Source organism: Rhineura floridana, chromosome 1 (genome assembly GCF_030035675.1).
Source record: "Rhineura floridana isolate rRhiFlo1 chromosome 1, rRhiFlo1.hap2, whole genome shotgun sequence".
Taxonomy (NCBI): Eukaryota; Metazoa; Chordata; class Lepidosauria; order Squamata; family Rhineuridae; genus Rhineura; species Rhineura floridana.
Window position 1 is genome coordinate 114,678,528 of NC_084480.1, and position 15,389 is coordinate 114,693,916.

General features: G+C 41.3%; 1 long non-coding RNA gene across 1 annotated transcript in view; it reads left to right on the forward strand.

The window, feature by feature from the left end:
• Positions 1-14,811, forward strand: part of LOC133379594 (uncharacterized) — a 31,761-nt gene extending 16,950 nt beyond the window's left edge. The window contains exons 3-4 of the long non-coding RNA XR_009761226.1: positions 9,921-10,038; positions 12,512-14,811. This is a non-coding gene — a long non-coding RNA (uncharacterized LOC133379594). The remainder of the gene's footprint in view (positions 1-9,920; positions 10,039-12,511) is intronic.
• Positions 14,812-15,389: the final 578 nt, after the last annotated feature.

The window sequence follows — 15,389 nt, forward strand, 5'->3', positions numbered from 1 at the left end:
GCTTTCTTTTTATCTAGGGTTTTGTCATTAGTGAGTTAGCATATTTGCCCTTGGGGTGTGATCACTTCAGTTTCTCTTGATTACCATAAACCTCAAGTGCTTTTTAATGGGGATCACCCCCTCCCCCCAAATAATACAAGTTAGGCTATAATATCAAATGTATTATTTCCTACTTATTATTTTAAAAAAATTGTTGTCCCCATGAGGTCTTCCCTGATTTAGTGCCTACATTCATTGCACTATCATGTCATTTAATACTGAGCTCATTTTTAAAGGATTTGCCATGGGCAAATTCGGACTCAGGTGAAGAGAGGAATTATCTGTACCACGTCTCACACAGCACTGAGCTGACAAGGAATAAATCTGTGTGCAGCATTAAAATGATTCACTTTGCAGTGCTTAAACCCTCTACAGCTGAATCCCCCCATTCACAATGGCTCCAGATCAATTGCAGATCAGATCAGACCATACCCTCCCAAGGCTGTCTTCCGGGGGCTGCTTCAGAGAGAAAAGGTGAAAGGAGCATTTGTGTTTAAGAGCTGGGAACAGTCATTTTACTTCTCTGCTGGTGGCATACACAGTTTATGAGCGGTATAAGCCAGTCTACTGTAGGCCTAAGGGCGGCCAGCATGTGAACTATGCTTTTCGCTGCCACTGCTATATGTGGGTGTTTGAGTACCAAATGCCTATGAATGAACAATTGGCTTTGGATGCCGAAGAAAAAGCAAGACGAAAAAAAAGGAAAAGGCTTGCAAAGCACTGTAGACTAAATTGAGAAACAAAGAGACACCTAAGACATGCTCCCAGCCTATATAAACCACTGAATGATGAGAAATGCCAGAGTTTGACACCACTGGCAGCAGTTGCTGCTGGTTGGCTTTGTTTCTGCAAAGATTGACAGCTCCCTCTGCTGTTCCTCACCATAAGGTGCTGGTGAGCAAGTCTCACCCCTTTGTGTAATTTGCCTTCACGCCATGGTGGACTCTTGCAGTTCCTCAATTAACGGCCATCAGGCTGGCGTGCTTTCAAACACGCTGGCTGTTATTCAGATGCCTGATGGCACCTTCAGGATGTCTGCTTGGAAGGCACAGCCACTTCAAAACCAGGCATGATACTGTTATTAAAGCAAGGCATGAGAATCACACCCTCCCTTTGAAGCGTTCTATTTCTGTGCTTGCCCGTCTGGTCTGTTTACAACAGAGGCAAGCTTATGAAAGCAGTGCTGACTGGCAAGAGAGGAACTTATGTCTTCAGGAAATGATTTTAAAGAGCTGCTCAGACATTTGCAGAGCCAAAGAATCCTGCCAGTTGCCCAATTACTGGCCCGGCACGGGCTTCACCTGCTCCATATTAAGACTCTGCAACTAGGTTTAAATAATTAATACAACAACCAAGGTTTCTAATGTGTGTTCTTGAAAACACTTCAGGGTAGTGCCAGTTACCAGTTATTAGCACTATGAGGTTGGACAGAGTGCCAGCGTTTTACAAAAAGATATGCTACCGTAAGAAAATATGAACAAGTCTGCCTACAACCTGGTTTACATGTTACATCTAATCCACAGAAGGCATGTTAAACTGATCCACTTGACAGCTGCCACCATGGCGAGCTGTTCATGCGCAGTGTCTCATCATAAGGAAGGAATGGTGTCCTTCCTACTGCCATGAAAAGCTTCTCCTAAAAAAAGTGATTTGCAAATGTGTAGGCGAAATCACACAATATCTAAAGTGAGCCTCTGCACATGAATGGCTCACAGGGCCAGCTTACCAATAGGCAGAGACAGTCACATGCCCAAGCTGGAGGACGTTGCTGCTGCTGGTGGTGGTGGTAGAGTGGTATTGAAGTGCTGGAGGATAGAGCTCTGTGGGTCATGCAGCTTGCTCTGCATGCCCCAGCTTGACTGCTGTCTCAGAAGGATGCTGGCCCATCACCAGCGTTGAAAGAAGATTCAGCTGCCAGTCTGATAAGCTTCTGTATTTGGAACAAGGAGTGTCATCTTGTTCTTCATTTCAGGCATTGAAGTGTCTTAGGCTGGCCTTGATCACCATACACATCAGTGGCTCTCAGGGCCATCCTACCATGGCCCTGTGAGCCATTAATGTGCATGGTGATCAGAGACAGCCAAAGATAGTTCCCACTGGGATTCAAAAATGGCTTCCGTACAGCGGATATAATGTGAAAAGTAGCCCTTAGGTAAATAGAATTGTCAAAGTTTGTGATCCTGTGAATGTAAAGAAGAGCATGAATAATGCTATATAGTTCAATGGATGCCATGGGTAGAAACTTTCAATTTTCTAAATAAACAAAAATTTAAAAAATTGTTCTGGGGATGGAAAAAAAGTGCCTCAGTTGTGCATGGCCTCACATTCAATAACACAGACTTGGCTGTTATATATCCTGCAGCCCTGATACCCAGGAAGACCACATGCAAAAGGTTCAAACTACATTAGGATATTTGCTCACTAGCAGACTATGCAACCCTTGGACTATGGAAAGCTTATGCCAGGGACTGCAAATTTGATAGGAATGAGAATCCACAATACCTGTGGCCACAATATTTGCTACCTGTTCATTCTGGCACTGCAGCTCACAAGAATTCATAATGTGTTACATATTCATCACATGAATATGTATGTTACATATTCATCACAAGATCAATATGTTACACATCTGTGCTAATAGATCACTTGAAGTTGCAGGTTGATCCACTGCTTCAACGTAATAGTTGGGCATCATGATTTTCTTCATGTATTGATATTTCACTGATGAAAAATGTAACTGTGTCAATTTAGCTCTCCATGCATTCCACAAGGCCCTGTAGTAAATTCTCAGTGAAGTATAGTAAGTACTATTTCCTTTGACCAACTGAACTTCTGAACGGAGTTGTTTGCTAACTCTTTATTGGTGTGTGTTCCTAAAAGGAGACTGCCTTACCACAACGTTTGCACCCTAAATATTTAGAAAGACTTATGAGTGTGTTGTACTTCATGGAAATGATATGAGCACATAACTTCAAGAGCATGCATAAATTGTCAGAGAGGTGAAGCTCTCCTATATGCCTGTAGTTCACTAGACTTGTGGGGATTATTTAGGCTAAAAGTTGGAATATAAATGTAAAACAGAATTCTGTCCCTGTAAGTTTGCTTTCTCAGGCTTCGTTGTACCAGATGAGTTTCACTCTAGTATATCCTGAAATTATGTCACTTCTCCAGAGCTATTACCTCCTAGATCATTGTTCAAAACCTCTTAGTATGGCAGCTGAACTACTTTAGGTCATGCAAGCAGTTTCTCATTAGGGGTTTTCTCCCCATCTTCTCTGCAATGTAACCTCAAACATGGTGCATCCAGATCCAATAACTCTATACCTCCATTTCCAGCAAAGGCCCCTGCAACAGAGTATGACAGGAATGTGTCTGCCAGCTCCACAGAGAATTGAGATGCTGCGCTGGCTCTCTGGTTGTGACCCACTTGAAAATAGCTTCACTATAATGACTAAATGCAAGGAATGTCAAAGATTTATCTACTAATCCTGGCGATAATTGCTATGGAAGGATATTTATGGGCTAGCTCTGCAGCACAGCAGTTTAACAAAGCCATTTATTTTTTTGCCAACTGGAGCAGCTGTTTCCTGGGAGAAGATTCTACTCCTCTGCCTTTTTATGATACTGCATCAGAAACAGATTGGGTCTTGCCTTCTGTACGACCCTCCTCCTTTTTTCCCTCTTTCTGAAGGCTGTGGGTGGTAAATGAAAAGCTTTAGCCTCTGTTGTATTCAATGTGAAACAATGTTACAGGCAGCTCTCATTAAACCAAAGCAAAGCATATTTAATAAGAAATCTCCTTTAATGTATGTGCCTTTGCATATAAACCCATTTGCATTCAGTGTCATAGCCTGGAATACTTTGTAATTATAATTCCAATAATTTCTATTGGAATATTTGCCTCTACTTGTTGTCATCATTTGTGGGCAGGCACTCTGTCTCCCTACCCCCCCCATCAGCTATCTAGGCTAGAGGCAGCCAATAAGGGCTTTGGTCACTTGTAGATATGAATGGGGGTGAATCAGTTTGCATTTAAAGCTGAATTTGTCAAATGTGCACTTTCCAAAACAATATGAGAACTGAAACACAGACATCAAAATTCAAATTTCGTAATGCAGTTCTCCAATGCACATTTACAAAAATACGTGTATAGAGAATGCTGTGAATATATGAGTGAAAATAACACAAAAATGCATCATATTAGGAAAAATTGCTTGCAAAAACATATATAATAGTAAAAACTGTCTATAAAAATGTGTTTATTAGGAGAAATGTGCACTAAAATGCTGAAGAATTTTCATGAGTTTTTTTAAAAAACCAAAAAAAAATCCCAAATTGCTGCAGAAATCTGGAGAACCAAATTTAAGATTGGAAAATGAGAAACTGAGAAAACTGAAATTGACAGATCCTTCAATCTCTACTTCCAGATGACCTGTTTATTGAGCAAACATCCTGTTTTGTTGGTGGGGAGATTATACAATGTTGTGTCAAGCAAGTGTTATTCCATATTTTCCACGTTCCTTATTACAAAAACTCCAATCTTTGGGGGAAGTGGATTTGTTTTGCAAAAGCTCCAAATCAGCGTGAATTGCACAGCCTGAGTTTGCTGGGATGTGATTGAATTCCACCCAAAACTAATGACAGTCTGGAAGTGTTCTTTGTTTTGTTTCTTTTCCTTTCTTTTTTTGCCCCTCTAGTCAAAACAGTTTTTTCAAGTTTTGAAACAATCTAAAAACCTTTTTACAAGAAAAGAAGGTGGGGTGAGTGTTCACATCATAAGCAGCAATCCCTCTTTCAAGCAGTCCTTGGGCACTTCCAGATTGTCACTATTTTTCACATACCAGCAAGTTCAGGTAGCACAATTAAAGTTGATTTGGAGCTCTTTCTCAACAAACCTGCTTCCAAAAAAAGAAAGGTTTTTTTGGAATTAGGAAAGATATGAAATTGCACCAGAAAGTTTGGGATAACACCTGCTGTACACAACACCATGTAACTTTCCTTCAGACACATCAGAATGAACGCTCAATAAATAGCTGATGTAGTCTAATCTTCCTGGAAGCAAATCAGGTTGAATGCTCAAGAAATAAGTAGTCTAGGAGCAACCTAGGCAGTTGTCTCTGGCCTTATTTGCAGCTGCAGTACAAGGAAGAATGAGTACCTCTGCAGCACCATTGGAATTATTCCTGGTGCATGAACAATCTCCTTCAGATCAGCTTTATCTGTGTGTCAGTACCTCAGCGGGGCAGCTGGCTGTTAGTGTACTCATAATGCTGGTGGTGTTACATGCTTTTTTCATTTCCTACTCCCATATGGATGAGGCACTCACCTAGCACCACCGGAGTGAAGGTCCACACTGTGTGTGGTCTCCTAATGGAAGCCACTCCCAATCCAATTAAAATAACATGCTGTATTTTTATGGGGGATTGTGGTGAGGTAGTTAGATTACAAAGCATGTGAATGCGGTTTCCTCAGATCATTGTGTTTTTCTCTATATAGTTTGATGGATAATGAATTCGATGGGTGCTGTGATTACAGCTTCTAGCAGACTCTGCTGTTCGCTTATGACATCTGCCGAATCCTGATCTGCCTGTCTCCTTGATATGAAAGAAAGACATGCATAGATCTCTGTCTCTTTTTCTCTCTTTCTGCCACAAATACCAATCTGTGCACCACATGACACTGTTCTGCATAGCTCTTTACTAATTGTCCTCTTCTCCAGGGTTCAGATATAATAAATTATATGTTTTCCATGCGCTCAAGCCAATGGGAAGAAGTGCTGCTAGCTTAGCCATTTATATCCATTACTCTGAGGCTCAGAGACTGAGCAGGCCTTTTCTATACAACCGTTTGGACTCCCAGGCAGCTCTACACTTTCCCTGCCTCCACCAGTGCTCTATTCTGGCTCTCCTTACAGAATGCTTGTGCTTGCTATGATTTGGGGATTGCAAATTATTTACCGTATCAGTAAACCGACCCTTGCCACAGCAAGCTACCCCTCTTCAAATTTAAAATCTGTTACTCCAGACAATCTCATCCCCACCCAGAACCCATTTATGCATTTATCATATTATGTAGGCAAATTAGCTAGAGCTATCTGCTGATATTTAATAAGGCGACGAGATGCAATGGTTTTCAGTACTTTTTTCCTCAGAAGTATATGCACAAAATACTTTATCAGCTGCTATTGTTTTCCATGTCAGCTCCTAGTCTATCATTATTGCAGTGTCAGTGTTACATGATAATCCTTATTTATATTCCACATTCTAACTCTCTCATAAGACCTTAGGGTCAGGGTAACCAAACTATTAATCATGCTCTCACCAGAACCTGACAAATCCTCTTTAATTTGGATCTCCTTTGAGTTTTTTTAAAATATAATAACAATAACGATAACGACGACAACAACAACAACAACAATAATAATAATCCTCCCTTCCAGTAGGAGCCCAGGGTAGGGTAGCAAACAAAAACACTAAGAACACTATAAAACATCATAAAAGCAGAGATCAAAATATATTAAAACATTTTAAAAACGTATTTTTTTTAAAAAAAAGCTTTAAAAACATCTTAAAAAGAAATTCCAACACAGACGCAGCCTGGGATAAGATCTCTACTTAAAAGGCTTGTTGAAAGAGGAATGTCTTCAGTAGGAGCCGAAAAGATAACAGAGATGGGACTGTCTCCAAAGGGCAGGTGCCACTACACTAAAGGTCCACTTCCTATGTTGTGTGTAACAGACCTCCTGATAAGATGGTATCTGCAGGAGGCCCTCACCTACAGAAAGTAGTGATCGACTGAGTATATAAGGGATAACACGGTCTTTCAGCTATCCTGGTCCCAAGCTGTATAGGGCTTTGTACACCAAGACTAGAACCTTGAACTTGGCCTAGTGGCAAATGGGCAGCCAGTGCAATTCTTTCAACAGCGGGCTGACATGTTGGCGATACCCTGCCCCAGTGAGCAGTCTTGCTTCCCATTGTGCACCAGCTGCAGCTCATGGACCAACCTCAAGGGCAGCCCCACATACAGCACATTACAGTAATCCAGCCTGGAGATTACCAGTGCGCAGACAACAGTGGTCAGGCTATCCGGTCCAGAAATGGCTGCAGCTGTCTTACCAGCCAAAGCTGGTAAAAGGCACTCCTAGCCATGGAGGTCACCTGGACCTCTAGCAACAAAGATGGATCCAGGAGCATCCCCCAGCCTACGGACCTGCTCTTTCAGAGGGAGTACAACTCCATCCAAAGCAGGCAATTGACGTATTATCTGAACTTGGGAACCACCAATGCACAGCGCCTCCATCTTGCTAGGATTCAGACTCAGTTTACTGGCCCTCATCCAGACCACCAATGAGTGCAGGCAGAAGTCCATTGCTTGCACAGCTCTCCCGATTCAGATGTTACAGAGAAATAGAGCTGGGTATCATCAGCTTACTGCTGACACCTCTCCCCAGTCCCCTGATGACCACTCCCAAGGGCTTCATATAGATGTTAAACAGCATCAGGGACAATATGGTACCCTGTGGCACCCCACAGCACAACTGCCAGGGGGCTTAAAGACAATCGCCCAATGCTATTCTCTGAAAACATCCCTGGAGGAAGGATCAGAGCCACTGTAAAACAGTGTCTCCAATACCCATCTCACCAAGTCACGCCAGAAGGATATCATGGTCAATGGTATCAAAAGCTGCCAAGAGATCAAGTAAGAATAAGAGGGTTGCACTCCCCCATCCTTCTCCCGATAAAGGTCTTCCATGAGAGTGACCAAGGCTGATTCAGTCCCATACAAGCCTGAACCCAGACTGGAATGGGTCAAGATAATCTGTTTCACCCAAGAGTGCAATTGTTGTGCCACAACCCTCTCAATCACCTTCCCTATGAAGGGGGTATTTGCAACTGGTCTGTACTTTTCACAAACCAATGGGTGGGCTTTTTCAGGAGCGGTTGGATCACTTCTTTCAGGGTGGCTGGAACCACTCCCTCCCACAATGATGCGTTCACCACACCCTGGATCCACTTGATCAAACCCCCTTGGCAAGCCAAGAAGGGCAAGGTCAAAGGGACACATTGCTGGCTGCATCGATTCAAGCACCTTGCCCACATCTTCAGGCTGCATCAACTGAAACCAATCCCAAGAAATTGCAGCAGATGTTGCACTAGACACCTCACTGGGGACTACAATAGAAGTGGATGGGGCATCAAGATTGCAATGGAGGGGAGCAAGTTTATCCTCATAGTGCCTTGCAAACAATTCACAGTGGGCCTCTGACTTGAGGATGCAATGGTGGCAGAGAAGTGAGCCTTCTTCGCCACCCTCACTGCCACACAGTAGGCATGGTTCTCATGTTTTATTTGTGCCTGATCAGCCTCACAGCACATCTTTTGCCACTTGTGCCCTAGCCATCGTCCAGCCTGTTTCGTTGCCCTTAGATCACTGGTGTATTTGGTTTTTATTTGAAAATAGTGGGGAAAGGGTATGGTGGAAGGGATGAAGAGAGACAATTATACAAGCAGAATTTCATTTTTGGGGGGAGGTCCCACAAATTTAGAGCTATTGTAATTGTATTTGAAATCATGCTGCATTTGTTGCTCTTTCTGCTTAGACATGGTGTAAAAATGAATGGGGGGTGATGGATAATTGAGTCAGTGGACCAAATGCTTGAATTCTCACTTAATTTTTTTATTTTTAAAAAGCATCTTATGAAATGTTTTTAAAGAATCACAACAAAGTAAGAGCCAATAATTGAAGTGTCACATACAGAACAAGAAGCACCCCAATAGACTGTAAAAAGTATCAAATAAGGTCCAATGCTATCCAATAGAACAGCCAAAAAACTAGAAATCATGCAAGTATACCATGCCAAAAAGAGTCAAGGTAGGGGGACGTGCAGGGCACACCACTTCGGCACTTGAGTTCACATTCTGAATAAACAGGAACCATGTTGAACTTATCTTTGCTTCCCTTCTTGCCTTTTTACAATCTTATATTAGTTTTCCATCCATAGACTAGTTACCATAACTTGACTTACCAATTTTGAATGAACAAATTTTCCAAGCCTTTCCACTGTTGTGCTACCTCCAAGCATGCTGAAACCAGCAACATTAAAATTAAATCTTTATGTGTAATGTTTCATTCACTCCATCCCTGAAAATGTATAATAAGGCCAAAGCTGGATCTAGCACACCTTCCTGAGGGACAGTGAGTAAATATTCTGGACCAAAAGTCATTTACCCTATTGCATTTCCACCAGAGATGTTCCGATTTTTCTTAAACTTTACATTGTACAAATCTCTCTCTCTCTCTCTCTCTCTCTCTCTCTGTGTGCATGTGTTTTGGGGAGGGGGTGTCTCGCTACTGCTACAGTATCCAGGATCCAAGGCACGAATGGTCCCCATGTCCTTCATCGGAAGACTGGCGTTGTTGATCCACCAGGGGGCGCTTGGACACTTGCTTCAACACACGAACTCCCCTCTTTTGTTGAACCTTCTTGGGAGGCATATTGAAACCTTTATCCTTTACAAATAACAACAGGAATGAAGGAAAATCAGAGATAATGTTAAGATAGCAAAGCACAAATATTAACAACTGTCAAGGGGAACCCAAAGGCTATGCAAAATACAATCTTAATAAGGCAAAGGATATAAGAGGCTGGAATAACAATAACAAAAGACAATAGGCTACCACGAACCAAAAGGAGGGGGGGTTGGAAGGGTTAAAGGGGTGGAGTGGATTATCTGAAAGCAATTGATAAGAGGAAGAAATTAAATATTGATTGATTGATTGATTGATTTATCTATATATGTATTTATTTATTTGTCTATATATATATATATGTATTAATCCCACAATTAATCCATTCCTTTTTGCTTTTTGCTTTGAAGGTCACCATTGTAGAGAAGCCTTGCTCACAAAGATAGATGGCACCAAATGGCAGCAGATGGATGATAGCTTGACTTGCCTATTCTGGGTATTCTTTACTAACCAAGATCCAAAACTTTGGTAATGTTAGTTGTTGAAATTGCAGTTTTAGGATTGTGTCACAAGAGAGCTCAAGGAATTGTTTCTGCAACTCATATCTTAATTCCAATGACTCTATGTCCACAGTGAGTGGTGATTGTACCTACCCTATACCCTCACACAGATCTTTGTGGAAATAGGCACTGAATTGTTCAGTTAATATCTGTTGCATAACGTCTCCTTAGAGAGAAGCAAAATTTGCTGTTTGATCTTCCTCAAGGAACTGTGCAACAATTGGAAACATGTTGGTAGAATTTCCTGATAAACGTCTCAACCAGAGTTTCAGAGTTTTTTAAATGTCTCTATTTTTTTTAGCATAGTCAAAAATTGTAAAATTTCTTCTGTGCATTGAAATATTTAATTCATTCAAGCAGCTGAATACATCTTCGATGTGTGCCAGCCTTAAAAGCCACAATGAGTTGTCAATTGATGATGAATATGTTGATGATTTATTTCTTAAAAACTCAAGAACATGTCAAAGTTCAAACAGCCTTGTGAGTACTTTTCCTTACGAAAACCATTTCACTTCTGTGTGCAACAACAGAGTTTTGTGGTTGGAACCCATTTCTGTGCAGAGAACTTCAAAACATTTTGAATTATGAGCACTGCCTTTTATTAAATTAACCATCCTCACACAGTTTTGTAGAACAGAATACAAGACTTCACTCATATGTTTGGAGGTTAGCACTTCTCCATGGAGAAAGCAATGAACTCAAGTTGCCTTTGGAGCAACTTTGTGAACAAGTTGAATCAGTCCTTTTTTTCTTCCTGTCATACATGCTGCACCATCCATTGTTAGCTTGACATAGTTGCTCCATGTTATTTCAGTTTCTACCAGGAAGCTGTCCAAAGCTTTGAAAATATAATTCACTGTAGTTGTTGGCAGTTCGTTACTGAATAATATTTCTTCCTCAATTTCTTCTTCCCATACATACCTCACATATGAAAGAACAGCAGCATGCTGGACATATCTTTTGACTCATCTAACTGTATTGTAAAATGCTTACTTTCTTTTATATGCTGAACTACCTGTGTTTTTAAATTGTCAGAAAGGTCATCAATTTTTCGACTTACTGTGGTGTCTTAGTATACTTTTCAGCTTTGCAGCTTCTGCCTCACCGAACATTTCAGTCCACATATCAATGGCAGCTGGCAATACAAGTTTTTCTCCAATTGTGCAGTCTTCTTTTGCTTTTGCAATTCGGTATGAGACAAGAAATGTGGCTCTCATTGCATTTTCTGAAGATGCTGTAGAGTGGAGCAGAATTTTCTTTGCTCTTCTTTGAAAAAAATCAAGTGATTTGTGTTTAAAACTGGCATGTTTTGTTTCTTTTTGGGGTTTTCCTCTTCAGCAAAGCCTGTGCTTGATGTTACGCAAGAAGGCAAGTCATTGCCATCATTCTGTTTGCATTTTACTAAAAATGCATCCATAGCATCCAACAAGATTCAGCTCTGCCTCATCTTCTGTCTGTCTTCTCACTTTCTATTACTGTCACCACCTCCTTTCATTCTCTGTCACCTGCTGGTACCTTTTCTTACCCTGCCTTCTTGCACTTTCTATCCTCTGTCACCAGGCTTACCTTTGATTTTCCTGTCTTCTCACTTTCCACCTTCTCTTTGCCTCCTTCTTCCACTTAGTCCTTTCTCTGCTGCCACTTTCTCTTCACCTCACAATGTTTGCTATCACTAGCCACCTGCCTGTTAAGAACATAAGAAAGGCCTGCTCGATCAAGCCAATGGCCCACCTGCTCCAATGTCCTGTTTTCACAGTGGCCAACCAGATGCCTCTTCTGGGAAGACTGCAAGTAGGACCCAAATGCAACAGCGCTTTCCCCACATGCGATTCCCAGCAACTGGCATTCAGAGGCATGTCACCTCTGACAATGGAAGGAGAACATAGCCATTGTGGCTAATAGCGATTGCTAGCCTTATCCTCCATGAATTTGTCTAACCCTTTTTTAAAGCCATCCAAGTTGGTGGCAGTTTGCAAAGTCTTGCCATTTTACAATTCTTTTAAAAGCCAGCTAAATAAAAACACACTCCTTTTTACTTCAAATCAACAATGAAACAGTAAAGGTTGCCATCCAATGCACACTTAGTTGAGAGTAAGGATGGGAGAGGGTTTTGATTCAGTTCACATTTCAAGCCAAATCTATCAAATTTGCACTTTCTAAAACAATATGAGATCTGAAACACAGCCATTGTTCAAAATTCACACTTATTAAATTTTGCAATGCAGTTCAACAACCAATGCTTACTAAAAATGCATATATTAGGCAAAAGTGTGCATAAAATGGATATATGAGTGAAAATAATATACAGAAATGCATTATATGATGAGAAATGGCTCACCAAATGTATACATTAATCGACACTGCCTACAAAAATGTGTTTATTAGGAGAAATTCACACTCAAATGCTGAAGAATTTTCATGAGGATTTTTTTTTTTTAAAGGCCCCAAATTGCTGCACACATGTTGAGAACTGAATTTAAGATGGGAAAAATGAGAAACCAAGAGAACCAACATTGACAGATCTTTCCATTCCTACTTGCAAGTAAATTCTATTAAAATGAATGTGCCTTACTTCTGAGTACATGCATAGGACTTGCTTACCAATGTAATTAAGGTTGTTCTTACCTCGAGAGCGGAGTCTCCACCCACTTTACTGTTGTTTGTTTCTTCTTCTATCAACTGTTGTGAATGCCTCTTACAACCACCTTCCTATCTGCCCCTTCCTAGTGTTACCTTGTCTGGAATCAAATGTAAATGTTCAGAAAATAAATTTGGAGGAAAGTCAATACAGGTGGACAGCTGCTCTTTATTGTGGAATACGCTCCCCAGTGAGGTGTGTCGCCATCATTATTTACTTTCTGGAGGAATTTGAAAATATTCCTGTTTACCCAGGCATTTGATGGCTGAAAGGGACTGTTCCTGGCAACCTGAAGATCACTGAAAAAAGAATGTTTTTAACTTGTTAAATTGTTTTGCTTATATTTGCCACCCTGTGTGTCTTCAGGAGGAAGGGTGGAATATAAATTCAGTATTAAATAAATAAACATTCACTGAGCAGGTGAAATGTTAACCATGACCACTGAACAGCCACGCCAGCTCGTACAATACATATTTCAGTTAGGGGAGTAGGACTTCCAAAAGGGTTTGAGATGTTGAAGAAATCCTATCTGTCTCTGGAGGAAGCCTTACTAGGCTGAAGGCAACAGCAAAGATGGCTTCCTCACCACCAAACCGGGGGGGGGAGGCAGAAAGGCTAACTAGAGGCCCAGTTGCCCCTTCCATTGCTGTCTTAGCTCCTTCACTTCTTATGGCCCACTTTTTCAAGTGTGTGTGTGTGTGTGTGTACACACATGCTTTCTCTCTTTCACACACACACGTATAATCTGCCATTTCCCTTCCTTCCCCGCCTGCCCTCCATCAGCCTCCCACACTTCTCTTTCCATCTCCAGGTGTCATCTTGTCATTTTCTCTTTGGTTATCCCAGGGCTTATTTGTGTTCTTCCCACCCTCCCTCCCACATACCCATTCTTTCCATGTCTCACCCTTCTATAGTCTCTCCTCCAAGCCTCCACTGCAGAATGGTGACCCGACCTCTCCTCCTTCCCCACCCCACCCATTTTATTTTCCTCCTGAGATTATCAGGATGGGGGAGAGAGAAGTAAATTCACTTGCAATTAATCTTCTCCCCCAAAGAGACAGAACTGAACAGTGAAGATGGCAATTACATGACAGTACATTATCAAATGTCTCATATTACCACATTCCCAAGCAGGTTCCTACTCCTGAGGTGGAGGACAGAGGGTGTCTTTCCTGGCAAACACTTTGTGAAGGAATTAAGCTGCTATTGGTGCTGCCTCCGCGACTCCTTCTCATCAGTTCTTGGATGGACACTTTAAAAATTTACCACTTGCTTAGTCATTGGAGCCTTTAACTGTCGACGTGGCACACACACATGGAGTGGTGGGAAGGTTCTATTTCTTTTCCTCCTCCCCTGTTTCTGCCTTCCCCACCCCCATTTTAAAAGGTGTGTGTGTGATTTGCTAGCTTTGCAGAAAGGGGCAAAGCAGCAGGAGGAAACAATGTGGGTGAAGGAGACAGTTGTCCCAAAGGATGCACACTCTGCCTACTTACCAGACAGGACTTCATCCCATAGCTTTTTGTGACCCACCTGGCATGGCTTCATGCCCCCCCCAGGAGTCATGGCCCACAGGTTGAAGGCCTATGGTCTACACCCACTGACAGCAGCTCTACAGGGTTTCATTCAGGAGACATTCCCAGCCCAGCTTGGAGATGCTGGGGATTGAACCCGGGGCCTTCTGTGTACAAGGCAGATGCTCTAACACTGAGCTACTGGTGGTGATACTGGGTTAACATACAAATCATTGCTATAATTTTTTTCTAGTAAAATGCAGAAGACTTCAAACAAATTAGAAAAGAAACCCTAATATTTCTTGACAGAAAGGATGAGTGACTGAATAAATTTCTGTATGCCAAATGTAATTCCACTATTTCATTGAAACTTGTTCCTCCTGCCGCTCCATACATATCTTGCCATTTCCTTATTGTGTTCCAGGATATCCTCCTACTTTTTGCTTAATGTAGAAGCTATGAGCTGGCTTCCTAAATCTTACATTTGTTGCTCCTGGCAATGTGCTTTTGATCTGATATTTCTTTCTTTATATCTTTGCCTTCACTTTCCACAAGATACTTAATTGCTTCATTTATCACTACTCTGCATTATTTTTCTGTCATATTCTAGACCTACAACATACTTCTTTTTATTTTTTTGGAAAAGCTAAATTCTCTCATGCAAAATATGAGTTTGACTAGGTTCCAATATTGCTATTGTTTTATACAGTAGCAACGCTCAGCATTATTAACTGATATCATGTCATAAAGAAGCATTTCAGATTCTAAACACTTTCTAAAAGGAGCTCATGAATTTACCTATTTTGCTCTCCCCCACAAACTATAATACAGCAAAAATTAGGGGAATTCAGAGATGGGGCTTGTGGATTTCATAAAGCCCCCCATCTCTCTCTTCCCCATGTTTTAAACACTAATAAAGGGCCTGAATACATGCACCCAATTCATGTTACCCGTACACTGCATTAAAATATCCCCCCTCTCTCCCCCTCTTAACTTTAGATTATATTTAAATTTCCCTTCTTGATCCCTGGTTTCTTTAGGTTAGCTGTATTGTTAACTCCTCAAAAACTCCATAATATTTTCCATAGGGCTGTACTGAAAATTTATCTTGTGTTTTTCCCGACTATTCCCCAACAATTAAGGAGAAAATAAATTGCATTCAAAAATTAT